Below are 18,646 nucleotides of genomic sequence, written 5' to 3' on the forward strand. Positions count from 1 at the left end.
GTAGAGAAATAAATCAACAAGGTACGGATCAAGAACGAATAATCGGTAAGAAATCCCAATCTCAAACCAATATCCGTGGAAGAAGAACTAGAGCTACAAGAATTCCCACCTATGAAACTCACGAACCTTTCCTGTTATACAATCAGGTGTTGGGGATACAGGGGAAGCATAATATCTCACCCAAATCTAGAAAATCCTACATCCAGCTGTATCCATCCTTCAACACATAACCGAGAAAACTTCGGAAACCATCTACCTCAAGCTTCGAAAAGCATCCGTTCTACAAGTTATGGCAATACTCCCGAACTCCCGCCCCAGTACCGGGTGGCGTCGAGGTTATCTCACCAACGAACTGCATAAAAGATATTTTCATTGTCGGCGTACTAAACTCAGGTAATCCAGAATTGCAATGATAAAATTATGACGACAACACCTCAGAGCTCAACTCCTCGGGACATTTCCACGAGACCCCTGACAGGAGGCACCAAGACAATGTTCTCATCATAAAACCATCGGAACGATTCCAAGATACCCGCGTGATCCTAAAACTTTTTTAGTGAAATTTGAGAAGAGAAGAGTCAAAACTCTATGTCAGGATGCCTTACCAGAGCGATGAGGAGACTGGGAAGTAAAAAGAATTCCTAAACTCTTCGATATATAATTCCTAAATGACTCAAAACATTTTTCTAGACACAACTCGGCCGCTAAAAACGATCAAGCAATGGGGCTCCTAAGGTCAGGGAAGGCTCTGATACCAACTTGTAACACCCTCAATGCGACTATTTCTCCCACGTGTCGAGGCACGACTTAGAGGCATAATCGCATTGAAGGCATATGTCGCAAGTTAGGCAATCTTCACAACATCCCATGTAATATAAATAATAAAAGGGAGATAAAATACTTGGCTTACACTCGCCACGTCAATCAAGTACATAAATAACATTACATCAACCAAACACTCATGGCCCGACTACGGCGCCAAAATAAAAGATAAGCCAACATGCGACACGGTCCCGATCACCCCCAACTGGACACCACTACTGATCATCAGGAAAGGAAACATAGTAATGTTGAGAGTCTTCGTCGAACTCCCACTTGAGCTCGAGCGCGTCACCTGGAGCGGAAACATCAGGCCCTGCATCTAGGGTAATAGTAATCTGTGAGCCACAGGGACTCAGCAATCTCGCACCCTCGCGATCAAGACTATTTAAGCTTATAGGTATGGCAAGGTAAATATGTGGAGCTGCAGCAAGCGACTAGCAAAAATATGGTGGCTAACTTATTCGCAAAAGAGAGCGAGAAGAGGAGGCAAAGCGCGAGCGAGAAACTAGAGGACAACCTGCGCAAACATTACTCAAACACCGTGTCCATTCCTGGACTCTGCCAAGAAGAGGCCATCACGGTAACACATTCAGTTGATTCATTTTAATTAAGTTAAGGTTCAAGTTATCTACAACCGGACATTAACAAATTCCCATCTTCCCATAACCGTGGGCACGACTTTCGAAAGTTCAAATCCCTGTAGGGGAGTCCCAACTTAGCCCATGACAAGCTCTCACGGTCAACGAAGGAATAGACCTCCTCCCAAGACGTTCTGATCAGACTCGGTATCTCGGTTCTTCAAGACACTTCGACAGGTTAAAACAAGACCAATAACACCGCCTGAATGTGCCGACAAATCCCGATAGGAGCTGCACATATCTCGTTCTCAGGGCACACTCAGATAGGTCAAGCTATGAGTAAAACCAACCATCGAGTTTCCCCGAGGTGGCCCCGCAGGCTGCCTGGTTCGGACCAACACTCAGAGGAGCACTGGCCCGGGGGGGTTAAATAAGATGACCCTCAGGCTCCGGAAACCCAACGAAAAAAAGGCTAGGTGGCAAATGGTAAAACCAAGGTTGGTCATTGCTGGAAAAGCTTTAATCAAGGCGAACTATCAAGGGGTTCCCATTATAACCCAACCGCCTAAGGAACGCAAAATCCGGGAACATAACACCGATATGACGAAAACTAGGGCGGCAAGAGTGGAACAAAACACCAGGCGAGAGGCCGAGCCTTCCACCCTTTACCAAGTGTATAGATGCATAAAGATAACAAGATAAAATAATGATATCCCAACAAGTAAATAATGTTCCAACAAGGAACGGTCTCCAATCTTCACCTGCAACTAGCAACGCTATAAGAGGGGCTGAGCAAAGCGGTAACATAGCCAATCAACAGTTTGCTAGGACATGGTGGGTTAGAGGTTTGGCATGGCAATTTGGGAGGCTTGAAAGCAAGTGGTAGGCATCGTAGCATTGGCATAGCAAAAGAGCGAGCAATCTAGCATAGCAAAGATAGTAGTGATTTCGAGGGTATGATCATCTTGCCTGCAAAGTTGTCAGAGTTGACTGGATCCTCGAAAGCAAACTCAACGGGCTCCTAATTAGAGAACTCGTCTCCCGGCTCTACCCAAACAATACAAACAAGCAACAAGGACACAATCAACCACGTGCAAGGATCAAACAATATGATGCAAAGATGGTATGCTATGCGGGATGCGATGCGGGATGCATATGCAAGATTTGACAAGGGATGCATGAACCTGGCCTCAACTTGGGAATCCAAGTGTGCCACTGGAAAGATGAGATGAAATCGCTTGAAAACGATATAAAGAACGTCGGAATTGGAGTTACGGTTTGGAAATGGCAAGCAATTCAAATATGGCCACGTTCTGCGATTTACAGCAAGTAGCCATCTAAATGCAATGAGATGAACATGCTACAGCACTCAAATATTACAACAAAATACATGGCAGGGATGTATTCATGATGCTTAACAAAAGTCTAGCACTGAGCTACGGCCAATTCATCCATTAACAGGTTCAAAAAAGCATGGCAAAAATGCATATGGCAAACAGGTTTCAGACTTAGTGAAATTAACACTTGTCTGGAATTTCAGATCAGGTAGCACTCTTCGGAGCAACAAATATACATGTTACAGGACCTGAACATTGCAAAGTAAAGCATGGCATGGAGCTACTCAAAGAGCTTAACAAAATTCCCTTAGTGACCTTGAGCCAAAAGGGATCAGAAAATACAATTGCAAGCATGTGAACATGGCAAAAACATAATCAGATCACAGACTTAGTGAAAACTGGAGCATGCTGAAAACAGATATCAAGTAGGCATGTTTACGAGCTCGATGCACTCACTACGGAGCAAGTCATGATAATCTAAGCATACATCCATCAAGAATACATAAAATACAAGCTAGACATGGCAAGAACAATCTGCCCAGATTCACGAAATGACAAAAGTAGAGCTCGATTGACTCAAGCTAGGGTGCTCCATAATTGCAAACAAAGACATGGATGGATAGAGCACTACAAGATTAACAAAACATCCTTACTGGTCATCCTCAAAAGAGGCACGGATCGCTAGGAAACAACATGAACATATGGCCATATGAGATAAACAGCTCAAGGACTTAGTGGAAATCCTAAGTCCCTGAAATCAGAATTACCAAGTGCACCACACATATCACAAAAATACATGGGTTGAACCTCTTGAAAGATGGCAAAACCCTTAACAAAACATATGTAGAACTCATCGGCATATCATGCACACAATAATCATGACAAAAATGACAAATATCTAAATGGAGTAGCAGATCTGACAAATATCTCAAGTAGCCCTCTTCTAACAGCATTTCGGGAATCAAGATGAACTCAAATGAAAATGGTGCAATGGAATGAAATGATGCACTCTCTGAGATGAACATTTTGATATGCTATATGCCAAAAACGGAGTTACGGATGGAGAGATACGACACGATGAACATAGGCACTTGAAACTGGAAAACTCAGGGACTTAGAAGAATTTCGACCTCCGGATCTAGGGTTTCACGACGGCGCGCGAACCGAGGCAGAAATCCGGCGAGGTGGCGGCGAGGGCCGCGTGGCGGCGCTGGCGCCGGCGGGCTGCGCGGCGGCCGGGGCGAGATCCGGCCGGCGAGGGGCGCGGGTGCGGCGGACGGCGTCGGAGGAGAAGGAGGCGCGGGGCGGCGCGGTCGATGGGCCCGGGTGGGCCTCCCGCGGGCTCGGGCGGGCCTCGGGCGGCGGCGACGATGTGGGGCTCGCCCGGGCCACGTGGCGGCGGCTGGTTGGTCGGCGGCGACGGGCGGACGTGTCCCGCCCGATTCGGACACGTCCGGCGGCAAGGGGATCTATTTTTTTAGGGTTACGGGAGTAAGGGGAAGGAGATTTTTGGGGGTGACTTTAAATAGGCATAGAGGGAGCTAGGAGAGTCCAAATGAGGTGCGGTTTTTGGCCACGCGATCGTGATCGAACGATCTAGATGATGGAGAAGGCTTAGGTGGGTTTTGGGCCAACTTGGAGGGGTGTTGGGCTGCAACACACACGAGGCCTTTTCGGTCCCTCGGTTAACCGTTGGAGTATCAAACGAAGTCCAAATGATACGAAACTTGACAGGCGGTCTACCGGTAGTAAACCAAGGCCGCTTGGCAAGTCTCGGTCCCATCCGAAAATGTTTAAGCCCCACACACGAAAGAAAGGTAGAAATGACCACCGGGGGAGAACGAAGCGCCGGAATGCAAAACAGACAAGGGAAAAAATGCTCGAATGCATGAGATGAACATGTATGCAAATGCAATGCACATGATGACATGATAATAGATGCATGACAACGATAAAAACACACGGAGACAAAGACCCGAACCCGAGAAAATAAAATAACTTAACGCCGGAAACGGCAAGAGTTGGAGTACAAATTGGGAAAGTTACATCCGGGGTGTTACACATACTCCCTATGTTCAGCAGCAAGTTTTCTCTGTGGTAGGCAAAAGTAATCAAAAGGATTAAATTTAATGGGACAAAAGTCCCCAAGATCAAGCTCGGGAGGTATTGGTTCCTCCTTTGGCCCCTCATATTGCACAACCAATTAATCATTATAAGTATTCTTTTGGCAGAAAGTCATGAGCCTTTGTTCAAGAGAAAAACCTAACCCATTGTTCTGAATAGCAAAATTATAATTAAGTTCATAAATCCTATCAGCTAGAACATTGGTAGGAACCTTTTTTTATAAGGTTTTCATTATAAGCAACATGATCTAAAGATCGTAAATGCATTATGTCTTCTTGATAAAAATGGATTGCTTCTATGGGAGGACGTCCAGCATCTACCCTATAATGCGCAAAGATTTCATTGGCCTCTTTTATTATAAATCTGAACTCATGAGCTAAAAAGATGGTAGCTGCTCGCTTAACAGAAGAATGCTCAATATTGGAAAATTCTAGAAAAATCCTTTGTATGCAAGGATGCATGTGGATAAATTATCTTTCAAGTTCAACTACGAGCAAAGATATAGCATCCGCAAAACTACTAGTTTTATGAAGAATAGACCCACCCATAGTGGGCAAAGCACCAGCACAAGTAAAGAAATCTTGAATAACTCCTTTTCCAATAATATTACCATTACCAATCCGAAACTTTTTAGTGTGTAAGATAGTAGGTTCTTCATGAGGATTATCAAAATCATCAATGTTTCCCCCACCGTACTATTATCCTTTTCAATGATAACCTCCCCAGTTTCAGACATGATGGCAACAAACCGCACTAAGAACGAACGCACAAGATGCAAGCGGAAAGAGGCGAACGGAAGAGGGGCAAAGAAAAGGCAAAGGTTTTCGAAAATTGATTTAGAAGTGGGGGAGAGGAAAAGGAGAGGCGAATGGAAAATAATGTAATGTGAGGGATAAGATTTTATGATGCGTACTTGGTACGTCTTAACTTGGCGTAGATCTCCCCGGTAACGGCGCCAGAAATCCTTCTTGCTACCTCTTGAGCATGTGTTGGTTTTCCCTTGAAGAGGAAAGGGTGATGCAGCAAAGTAGCGTAAGTATTTCCCTCAGTTTTTGAGAACCAAGGTATCAATCCAGTAGGAGACAACGCACAAGTCACCCAGTACCTGCACAAACAATCAAGAACCTTGCAACCAACGCAATAAAGGGGTTGTCAATCCCTTCACGGTCACTCGCAAAAGTGAGATCTGATAAAGATAGTAAGATAAATATTTTTGGTATTTTTGTTGTATAGATTGGAAAGTAAAGATTACAATATAGTAGATGAGATGCGATGTAAATAAAAGAGATGCAATATAATAAGAAAGAGACCCGGGGGCCATAGGTTTCACTAGTGGCTTCTCTCAAGATAGCATGTATTATGGTGGGTGAACAAATTACTGCCGAGCAATTGATAGAAAAGTGCATAGTTATGAAGATATCAAAGGCAATGATAATGAATATAGGCATCACGTCCGTGTCAGGTAGACCAAAACGATTCTGCATCTACTACTATTACTCCACACATCGACCGCTATCCAGCATGCATCTAGAGTATTAAGTTCATAAGAACAGAGTAACACATTAAGCAAGATGACATGATGTAGAGGGATAAACTCAAGCAATATGATATAAATCCCATATTTTTATCCTCGATGGCAACAATACAATATGTGGCAGACTAAGGCATAGCCTAGTGGTGTGAAGGGGCTGATGCCTTCCCACCCACCCAGGTTTAAGGCATGGTACTTGCAATTTGGGTTTGTTGCACCAATTATACTATAGGGGGTTCCCTTACAGTCTTTCTGTCAAAAAAAAACAATACAATACGTGCCTTGCTGCCCCTACTGTCACTTGGAAATGACACCGCAAGATTGAACCCAAAGCTAAGCACTTCTCCCATTGCAAGAAATATCAATCTAATAGGCCAAACTAAACCGATAATTTGAAGAGACTTACAAAGATATCAAATCATGCATATAAGAATTTAGAAAATAACCAAATAATATTCATAGATAATGAAGTTTATAAATCCACAATTCATCGGATCTCGGCAAACACACTGCAAAGAGTATTACATCGAATAGATCTCCAAGAACATCGAGGAGAACTTTGTATTGAAGATAAAAGAGAGAGAAGAAGCCATCTAGCTAATAACTATGGACCCGAAGGTCTGTGGTAAACTAGTCACGCTTCATCGGAGAGGCTATGGTGTTGATGTAGAAGCCCTCCGTGATCGATTCCCCTTCTGACAGATTGCCTAAAAAGGCCCCAAGATGGTATCTCATGGGTACAAAAGTATGCAGCGGTGGAGAAGTGGTTTTGTGGCTCCCCTGATGTTTCTAGGGTATAACAGTATATATAGGCGAAAGAAGTATGTCGGTGGAGCTTCATGGGGCCCACGAGGGTGGGGGCGCGCCTACCCCCTAGGCACGCCCTCTACCTCGTGGCTGCCTCGCAGAGTTCCAGACATCCACTCAAAGTCTCCGAATTTGCATTTGGCCCAAGAAAGATCATCGCAAAGGTTTCATTTCGTTTGGTATTCCTTTTCTGCAGAACTCTAAAATAGGAAAAAACAGAAATTGGCACTACGCCTCCGGTTAATAGGTTAGTCCCAAAAATAATATAAAAGAGCATATTAAATCCCATTAAACATCTAAAACAAATAATATAATATCATGGAACAATAAAAAATTATAGATACATTGGAGACGTATCAATGCCCAGTTCGCACAAATGCCATTGTCAACAAGCAAAAGCTACAGAAGCAGATTGGAGCCTCCCAGGTTTCTACCAATGGAGACGACACATGTAACAACTACACTTGCAGCAAGTGTGGGGGGACTGATGGACATAATGCCCGCACATGCAAAGTGGGAAAGGAGGTCAGTGGCGCTGAACAGAAACAGGGCAAGGTCCAAAGTTCAAAGAAATCAAAAGAAGAGGATGAAGAGGAAGAGTTTGACGAGAATGATGACCAATTGGACGAAGACAATGAAGATGACAGTATTGGGGACGAGGAAACTAAAACTAACGATGAAGCTGCCAAGGCTCAAGCACGAAAGGATGCCGACAAGGGACAACATTTGGGGCCAGTTAGAAGGAGCTCAAGACGGAAGAACCCATGTTATGCTGCTGCATCAACTAAAAATAAGCTTGTACTATCAGTTGCCTCGATACACAATGAGGAATCATATCAGTAACACTGTCGTTACCAAAACTTATTTAGCTTTATCATCGATTTCTCGATTAGTACTACAGTTAAGATATAATTTATGATTTGTGCCCGCTGGACCAGTGACATTATTATGTAAACCATTTGACAAACCTTTTGAATGCAATCACAAATATATTTGAAAAAACTAATCTGGATTTATGTAACGTCAACGCTACTGTCGACCAGTAACTCAGCAAAAATATGTTAAGAAAAAGGGATAATTAGATTTATGCCCCTAGTTGTGTCCCACTCGTCTGTTTTACCCCTAATTCTCAAAAGTCACCGGTTATGTCCAAGTCACTTTGATCCTCTTATGCTTTTGCCCTTTGACCGTTTGACCGTCAGTTTGAAAACTTCATAACTAATTCATGCAAAATCAAAAAAATTCAAATAAGATACCAAAATGTTCAGAAAAACATCACCTATATGTCAGTTTCATTTGCATTAATGAAAAAAGTGTTGGAAAGTGCACATCCGAGTTTTAGCTCTTTTGGTACCACCATGAATAGTAAACTCTAAAAAAATTCAAAAAAATTCAAAAAATATGGTGGCAAAGAACGACAAGTGTTCTAAGTGCTTGCCAAGTTTCATTAGGGAACGACATTCATGGAAGTCGTGGAAAAAAAATAATCTATTTTGGAGTGCTGATTGTTTTTTTGCCGCGGCACCCACGAATGTTATTCCCTGATGAAACTTGGCAGACACTTAAAACATTTGTCATTCTTTGCCACCAAATTATTTTTGAATTTTTTTGAACTTTTTAGATTTTACTATTCATGGTGGTAGCATAAGAGCTAAAACTCGGATGAGCACTTTCCAACACTTTTTTCATGGATGCAAATGACACTGACATATAGGTGATGTTTTTCTGAACATTTTGGTATCTTATTTGCATTTTTCTGATTTAGTATGAATTAGTTATGAAGTTCTCAAACTGACGGTCAAACGGTCAAAGGGCAAAAGCATAAGAGGAGCAAAGTGATTTGGACAGAATCGGTGACTTTTGGGAATTAGGGGTAAAACAGACGAGTGGGACACAACTAGGGGCATAAATCTAATTATCCCTAAGAAAAAATTTAAACTCTGATAGTACATCAGTAATGATAATTTTCACTCGTCAGTACAAGGCAGAGTAACCAAACACACCCGTGAACAACTCAGAAAACATCATTTCAAAACAAGCTACGGCTGGTTCTGCCAGTCCTAGTTTAGAAAGTCCATCAGTACATAAAAATAATTACCTCAACCAAGCAGAAAAAATTGAAACTGCAAATATAATACACCTGTACTGATGAAAAAACTAATTTATCTGTAAAAATACTTTCAATGATTATGTTGATATAAACAATCCTTTCAAAAAATAAAATTTGTTTTAAAAAGATTAGTATGACACACATAGTCTAAACTTGTATTTGGTAAGTTCAATTACACTTCAATCACCAGTCCAAGTACCTGTAGTAGACAAGTACAAAGCGCCATCATCACCAACCCTGACACGTGCAAGTGGGATAAGCAACTGATAAGTACAGCTTGACAAGACGAATCAATGCGACAGTAAAATGCCATCATCACTGACCCTGAGACGTGCAAGTGGGATAAGCAATTGATAAGTACAGCTTGACAAGACTACTCAGTGCAACCAGTAAATACCCTGGCAAAGAAATTGGCTTGGACGGTTGGTTCTTCCAGGCCACCGCCCGCGCCACCCACTGGACGGTTGCCACGATGGACTACAACTGCGCCCCACGACCACTACAGCCACGTCCTCGACGAACCGCCTCCCACACATCCCCGTCCACGCACTGGAAATAACCCATTGTCTTCCATCTCTGCCTCATTCCCAGAACCACCATTGCCGCTTCCATCTCCACTACAAACAACCAAGAAAACTTCTCTCTTCCAAGCCCACAACCACCGGAGGAGGGTAATGCCAGAGGAACCGTCTACCAAGCATCATCATGGTGAGACGTCCGACCAGAGCAGCAACCTCGACGATGTTCATGTCCCCGGTGAGAAGCGCGAGTACACCCGAACCCTCACATGGGTTGGGCTCCACGGCAAGGAGACGCTGCAGATCATCTGCACCAGTGAAACAAACAAGGCCGACGAGAAGATCACCAGGCTCTGGAAGAAGGCTGGAGGCTTGTATCCTAGGTTCGTCGGCATTGATGTGGAGTACACCAGGGAAGACGAACCTCCGCACAGAGCAGTTGTTCTGCAGTTGTGCGCGGAGGAACTCTGCCTGGTGTACCACATCGCAGCAGCCACAAAATGGTGATCCATCCTAATGTAACATCCCAAATTTTCAATTTGGAATGTTATAAATAGGTCATTCATGCATATCATATTATACTGTGTTTTTGCTTGGCGATCCTCGAAATTCTAAGCAACTCAAGGACCCACGGAGAGAGTTGGGGATTTCACATTTTTCATATTTGAATTTGATCAAATATCAAAACAAGGATCATTTTGGTTTAAATTATTTTTCCTCTCCTAAAATATTTCATATGAAAATATATGAGAGGAGATAATATGACTTCTCCAAAATAAATGAAATATTAGAGGAAAAATATTAAAATCAAATAAGTAATTTTATTTGGATTTTTATTGTTATTTTATTGGAATTAGGAAAAAATGCATTTTTCAAAATTGCATTAGAGGCCCAAATAAATGTTCACTTTGTCCGCAATATTATAAGAGGACCGTGAAAATTTATTTCAAGATTTTTGGACTCCGTTTAGTATTTCTTTTACTTGTTTTCCATGTCAGGATTTTATTAAAAAAAGGTGAACCGACCTAACCAGTGTCTGACTAGGACTCCTGGCCCGACCGACCTTTATAAGCCGGGAGGCCCGACCCCGCCAAACCCTAGCCCCACCGTCCCATCGGAGCCCCGCCGCCGGACCCGATCTCACCGGAGGTATAACCGCCGCCGCCGTCGGTTTTCGTGAGAAAACCGTTCGTTTTTTTAGAAACCCTAGTTTCGTTTTCTTTAGATCGGTTCATTTTTTTCGGTTTAGTTAAATAGCGGACGTTCGTCCGTACGTTCGTTTTAACAAACGCTGTTCATCCGTTAGCCGTAGACAGCGAACGTTCGTTCGTTAGCCTGTTCGTCAGTTTTTCTTTTTCCAGGGTTTTTCCGCGATTATTTTCGATCACAATTTCTTCCCTAATCTTCGTTCTAGTATATCTTTTCGCTCATTTATCCGAATCAGGTGAAACAAGCACCTAGATCTTCGTCTCGAAGCCCTCTTTCTGTTTAACCAGCTTGAACAAGATTTTGGTACTGTAAAATTTGACTTTAGTCTAGATTAGTAATCGGATCCTGTTTCTTTCATAGTTTGAGTTTTGTTGCTCCGTTTGGTTTGATTCTTTTTGCAAACCGGAGTTCTTTAGTTGAACTTTCTGTTAGATCTTCTTATTTGAGTTTTACCTATGGATCTTTGCTTGAGTGCTTATGTATGCTATTGTTTCTTTGCGATAGAATTCCCCGGGTGCGAAGCGTGCTACTATGAGTCTTTAGGATTTGCATATCGTCAGCAAGGCAAGTAACACTTTGATCATACCCCTTTATTACCCAGTTTTTATGCATTAGTTCAACCCTCACACATTGAATGAGTAGGATCTCTTAACATGTGGGTCTAGGAAGTAGATGATGAGGTAGAACCTATTACCTGTTTTATTATCAAACCCTTGGGAGTTACTTCTACGTTATGCTTATTGCCATGCTATGCCATAGACGTGGATTGGGTTTGAGAGTATCCATGACAGATGTGAGTTGTTAATTAATGGTTCAACTTAAGGTGGCAACTTTAATACACATCAAGGTGGATTTCTTGTCGGCACCTGGAGAATCCAGTGTTGTCCAAGGATATCCTGGAGTACCCGTGTGATCATCCTACGGTTCGCCACGCAGGTTCAAAGGGATCATAAGATTATTCATGCTAGAAACTTCCGTGTGCAGCCACAAGCCATTATGGGCTCTGGCATAGTTGAGTATGTTGTGGTGACCTCTTTCAGTGGTGGGCTAGAAGATGTAGGGGAAAGTAGGTGTAACTGTCCACCCAGAGTAAAGAGTTAATGCTTCTGAAAGACCGTGTCTTGGTCATCCATTTCTCAAACACCCTGTAGTGCAAGAAATCCAACGAAGGAGATCGAGTCTTGTGGGGAAAAGTGCGCAAACCTCTGCAGAGTGTATAAACTAATCATGGTTAGCCGTGTCCCTGGTTATGGACATCTTGAGTATCTGGTACTTGAATTATTGATTTGATCTCATCACTCTAAATTAATTTGTTGGGATGTTAATGACTACTTTAATTAGGATTGAGTTGGAGGAACCTTCTGTATGTTTCAACTACCATGATAGTTAAATAAAATATATTCCTTTGTTGTAGGGAAAAATTGGCTTTTCGCAAAACAATATAACCATAGAGGCTTCACCAGACATATATGCATGTAGTGATAGCATTTATCTGTTCATTGCTCTCTTGTGTTATATTGCCAGCATATTCCATGTGCTGACCCGTTTCGGGCTACAACGTGTCATGTTGCAGACTTTTCAGACGATGAGTAAGGTGCCATAGGTCATTTGTCGTGCACTCAGCTATGTCGTTGGAGTTGATGGACTCACTTTATCTTCCAAGTCTTCCGCCGTTATCTTATTTAGATGTCCTTAAGCCATATTTATTGTATTAAGTTCTCTTTGGAGACATTCAATGTAATATGTGTGTGATTGCTACTCTGTTATAAATCATTCAAGTACTGTGTGTGTCAGCATTACCGATCCAGGGATGACACTAAAGCATAGAGAATTGACCGTCTGAGGTCGGGTCGCTACAAGATGGTATCAGAGCACATGCTGAATGTAGGACACGACCATTAAGATGAGCCATAGGTCACTCTTCTCTACTCATTTCTGACTCCTCTCCATTTTCTACTCTTTAGGTTGGCAGACTCAAGGAATAAGTTTACACAGCTGGATGAAGACACACCCTTTGGACGACACTTGAAGGAAGTCACTAGGTATCTGAACATCGGAATACCAAGTTTCACCGGGACCTACACCGCCACTTTACTAGAAGAGGAGCATTGGATGATTCGAGTTCAAGTTCCAGGAAGGACATTGACGCCAGTCACTGAACCCATAGAGTTTTCTTTTAACGCACCGACCTGGAGTCTAGGCAAGAGGATGGCAGCCCATATTGCTATGGGACGCATCGGCAAAGTTTACCACAAGGAGCTTAAGGATACTATCTACCAGATATGTGGGCGCCGAGATGAGCAATGTGAGATGATCAGCACCAGGAATGACATGTCCATTGCAGCATTCATCCAGGAGTTAAATCATCACATACATCGCCAGGAGAACCAGATGTGTGCAAGCATGATAGATTTGAAGAAGGCGATGACCAGGATCACAGAGCTAGAGGAGGAGCTCAAGACTACACACGATGGATATGAGGAGGAAATGACGATACTCGTGGAGAAGAATGACGACCTGACAAGGAAGCTAGGAGTTTTCATGGGAGAGCCCGCGCCATGAGGATAAGATGACGAACCTAAGGAGATTCGTTCTGAAGACTACATCATCATCGACGACACCGACTCCAACCCCGATGGTAGTGATGATGACTATGAAGACGAAGCTGGAGCAGATATCATGGAGTCTTCCACCGATCAAAATTTCTAGTAGACCATCATATGATCAGTAGTATTCCCCCATGTAAATATTAGTAGTCTGAGCACTGTAACGATAGTTAGATCGATTGTATGCCCTTGTTTGATTGATTGAGTGATATGATATGATTGCGTTTGTCTCATGTGCATATGGGTAGTGCTTTCTCATTAGACCTCATTCTATTCTAATATCTCCCCTCAAAACCCATCAGATGCCTCCGAGACGTGACCCCAGATATGCTTTCCCACCGGAGCTCACTCAGTTGATCCAGCAGCAGAATACACTAATGCAGTTGCTAGTTCAGAATCAGGGCAACAACAACAACCCACTGCCACCACCTCCAGTTGACAACTTAGCCCATTTTCTGAGGTTACAACCACCAGTGTTTTCTAGTAGCACCGAGCCCATAGTTGCAGATGACTGGCTACGTAGGATTGGAAGGGAGTTAACCACAGCTGGTTGCACAGATGCTGAGAAGGTGCGTTTTTCCGCACACCAATTGGATGGACCCGCAGCCGCATGGTGGGAGAATTACACATCCACTTTCCCCATAGCCAATGTTACTTGGGAGCAATTTCAGCAAGCATTCTGCACAGCCCATGTCTCAACTAGAGCTATGAGAATGAAGAAGCGTGAGTTTCACAACTTACGCCAGGGCAACCGTACTGTGGGGCAGTACGTGGAGGAGTTTAGTAAGTTATCTCGCTATGCCCCTAATGATGTGGCCACAGATGCCGCGAAGCAGGAGAAGTTTATGGAAGGGCTGAATGATGAGATGAGCATGCAGTTGATGGTGGCAACATTCAACAACTACCAGGAGTTGGTAGACAAGGCTCTTATGATTGAAGGGACGCAACAGCAGATTGAGAGCCGTAAGAGGAAGTATGGGCAAGGAAAGTACAATTCAGGAGCTCAGCAAAAACCCTGTTTCACCCCGAACCCGGGAGGATTTACCCATAACCATGGAGGCTATAACCATAATGGAGGAATTCCGCATAACCACCATGGCCCTAGGAATGGAAATGGGAGTGGAGCAGGCAGCAATCAGAACCACTCTAACCCAGCAATGCCCGCCAAGAAGGACCTGAGTCACATTACTTGTTTCAAGTGCGGGAAGACTGGACACTACGCCACCGAGTGTTATGAAGCAAAGAATGGCAATATCAATGGAAGCTCTGGGAAGAAGCCCAACCCATTCAACAAGGGACAAGTGAACCACGTGAACGTGGAGGAGGTTGAAGAGCAGCCTGATGCAGTTATAGGTAAGTTTTTGGTTAAGTCATTTAACGCAGCCACAGTAGTTCTTTTTGATACTAGTGCATCGCATTCATACATTTCAAGGGGATTCATGGATAAATATAAGTTGCCCACCAAGGTACTTAGGACACCCATGTTAGTAAGATCACCAGGAGTGGAGTATATGGCTAGTCAGGGATGTTTTCAGATGCCATTGATCATATGTAGGCATGTTTTCCCCTCAGACTTGATAATTTCGGAATCCCAAGGATTGGATGTGATACTCGGTATGGATTGGCTATCAATGTATGGAGGAAACATCGATTGCGCCAGTAAGTCAATTCTGCTCACCATACTGGAAGGGAAAAGGATTAAGTATGTATCCAGGTATACTCCTAAGAGTACTCACATAAATTCCCTCTCAGGAGTTGTTCAGGAGGAAGTGCCTATAGTGAAGGATTACCCAGATGTATTTCCAGAGGAACTACCAGGCATGCCCCCGGATCGAGACATTGAGTTTTTTTATAGAGTTATTGCCAGGCACCAGACTGATATCAAAGAGACCATACTGGATGCTCACAAATGATCTGGAGGAGATTAAGAAACATATTAAGGAGTTATTGGAGAAAGGTTACATTCGACGAAGTTCGTCACCATGGGGAGCCCCAGTGCTCCTAGTTGAGAAGAAGGATAAGTCTCTGAGAATGGTGGTTGATTATCAGGCATTGAATGAAGTAACAATCAAGAACAAGTACCCCCTGCCGATGATCAATGATCTATTTGACCAGCTGCAAGGAGCAAAAGTATTTTCCAAGATCGATCTTGGATCAGGATACCACCAGCTGAAGATTCGAGAACAAGATATACCTAAGACAGCTTTCACCACCAGGTATGGGTTGTATGAGTATACAATTATGTCATTCAGATTGACTAACGCCCCTGCCTATTTCATGAGTATGATGAACAAGGTGTTCATGGAGTTCTTGGATAAATTTGTCGTGGTGTTCATTGATGATATCTTGGTATACTCGAAGAATGAAGAAGAGCATAAGGAGCATTTGCGTTTAGTTCTCGAGAAGCTCAGGGAACACCAGTTATATGCCAAGTTCAGCAAATGTGAGTTTTGGTTAAAGGAATTAGGATTCCTTGGACATGTTATATCAGGAGAGGGTATAGCCGTAGACCCTACCAAGGTTCAGTCATTCACTGAGTGGTTGGTACCCACCTCAGTTGGAGTGATCCGCAATTTTCTTGGACTCGCGGGATATACCAGAGATTCGTTGAGAATTTTTCTAAGATTGCAAAGCGCATGACGGCGTTGTTGAAGAAGGACACCAAGTTCCATTGGACTTAAGAATGTTAAGAAAGTTTCCAGGAGTTGAAGAAACGTTTGACTACGGCCGCAGTGCAAATTCTGCCAGATATACGCAAGGATTTCCATGTATATTGCAACGCCTCCTTCTTAGGACTTGGAAGTGTACTTATGCAAGATGGAAGAGTTGTTTAGTATGCATCATGACAACTTCGACCGCATGTGTTGAATTATGCCATGCATGATTTGGATTTAGCAGCTGTAGTGCATGCACTCAAAACCTTGAGACATTTTCTTATTGGGAACCATTGTGATGTGTACATGGATCACAACAGTTTGAAGTACATTTTCACTTAGAAGGAGATGAATCTCAGGCAGAGGAGATGGTTGGAGCTCATAAAGGATTATGATATGAAGTTGCACTATCATCCCAGCAAGGCCAACATTGTAGCAGACGCTTTGAGCCGGAAGAGTTATGTCAATACCTTCATAAGAAAAGGATTGCCAAAGGATTTAGCAGAAGATCTCAAGGAGCTTCGTTTGGAGATAGTTCCTAGAGGCTTTGTTACAACAATGGAAGTTCAGTCGACATTATTGGGAAAGATTCGAGAAGCTCAAAAGGAGGACAAAGAAATTGCTGAGATAAAGGAGAAGATGAGTGAAGGTAAAGCCAAAGGATTTCGCGAGGATGAGCACGACACCTTGTGGTTTGAGGACCATATATTTGTGCCCAATAATGCCGAGATCAGGAAGTTGATACTAAATGAAGCTCATGACTCACCATACTCGATACACCCCGGAAACACCAAGATGTATTTGGATTTCAAGGAGCGTTTCTGGTGGACTGGAATGAAGAAGGACATTGCCGAGTATGTAGCCATATGTGATGTATATCAGAGAGTAAAGGCAGAACATCAGAAGCCAGGAGGATTACTTCAGCCTATGCCGATACCCGAATGGAAGTGGGACAAGCTTGGCTTGGATTTTATCACCGGATTACCCAGGACCCGATCGGGATATGATTCTATCTGGGCAGTAATGGATCGTTTGACCAAAGTAGCTCACTTTATCCCTGTGAAGACCACTTATACCAGTGCAAAGTTGGCCAAGATATATATGACCAGGATCGTATGTCTGCATGGAGTTCCAAGGACCATCGTATCAGATAGAGGAACACAGTTTACAACTTGCTCTACGGGGAGTTCTCATACAACAAAAACTACCAGGCCAGTCTGAAGATGGCACCGTTCGAAGCCCTGTATGGAAGAAGATGCCGAACACCGTTGATGTGGGATGAAGTTGGAGACCGTCAGTTTTTTGGACCAGATTTGACTAAGGAGTCCAAAGAGAAGGTTAAGCTGATTCAAGATAGACTGAAGGTAGCTCAGTCCAGGCAGAAGAGTTATGCAGACTCAAAACGTAAGGAGGTAGTCTATGAAATCAGAGATAGAGCATATCTCCGTGTGTCACCACTGCGAGGTGTTAAACGTTTTGGAGTTAAGGGAAACTTATCCCCGAGATTTGTAGGACCATACCGTGTTTTGGAACATATGGGAGAGGTGGCCTACAAGTTTGAGTTACCCGAAGGACTGTCAGGAGTTCATGATGTGTTTCACGTTTCCCAGTTGAAGAAGTGCCATGCAGAGATGTTCGAGATTCCTCTGAGAGATACAGTGCCTCTGGAAGCAATTCAGTTGGATAGTGATTTGACCTATGAGGAGAAACCAGTCAAGATTCTCGAGTTTGCCAGCTGAGTTACCCGCAACAAGGTTATTAAGTTTTGCAAAGTCCAGTGGAGCCACCATACTGAGGATGAAGCCACATGGGAACGACAGGATGATCTACGCAAAGACCAGCCACACCTATTTTCTAGCCAACCCGAATCTCGAGGGCGAGATTCATCTTAAGGGGGGGGGTAGGTTTGTAACATCCCAAATTTTCAATTTGGAATGTTATACATAGGTCATTCATGCATATCATATTTTACTGCATTTTTGCTTTGCGATCCTCGAAATTCTAAGCAACTCAAGCACCCACGGAGAGAGTTGGGGATTTCACGTTTTTCATATTTGAATTTTATCAAATATCAAAACAAGGATCATTTTGGTTTTAATTATTTTTCCTCTCTGAAAATATTTCATATGAAAATATATGAGAGGAGATAATATGACTTCTCCAAAATAAATTAAATATCAGAGGAAAACTATTAAAATCAAATAAGTAATTTTATTTGGATTTTTATTGCTATTCTATTTGAATTAGGAAAAAATTGCGTTTTTCAAAATTGCATTAGAGGCCCAAATAAATGTTCACTTTGTCGGCAATATTATTAGAGGACCGTGAAAATTTATTTCAGGATTTTTGG

The sequence above is a fragment of the Triticum aestivum genome, chromosome 6A (assembly GCF_018294505.1).
Source record: "Triticum aestivum cultivar Chinese Spring chromosome 6A, IWGSC CS RefSeq v2.1, whole genome shotgun sequence".
Classification (NCBI taxonomy): Eukaryota; Viridiplantae; Streptophyta; class Magnoliopsida; order Poales; family Poaceae; genus Triticum; species Triticum aestivum.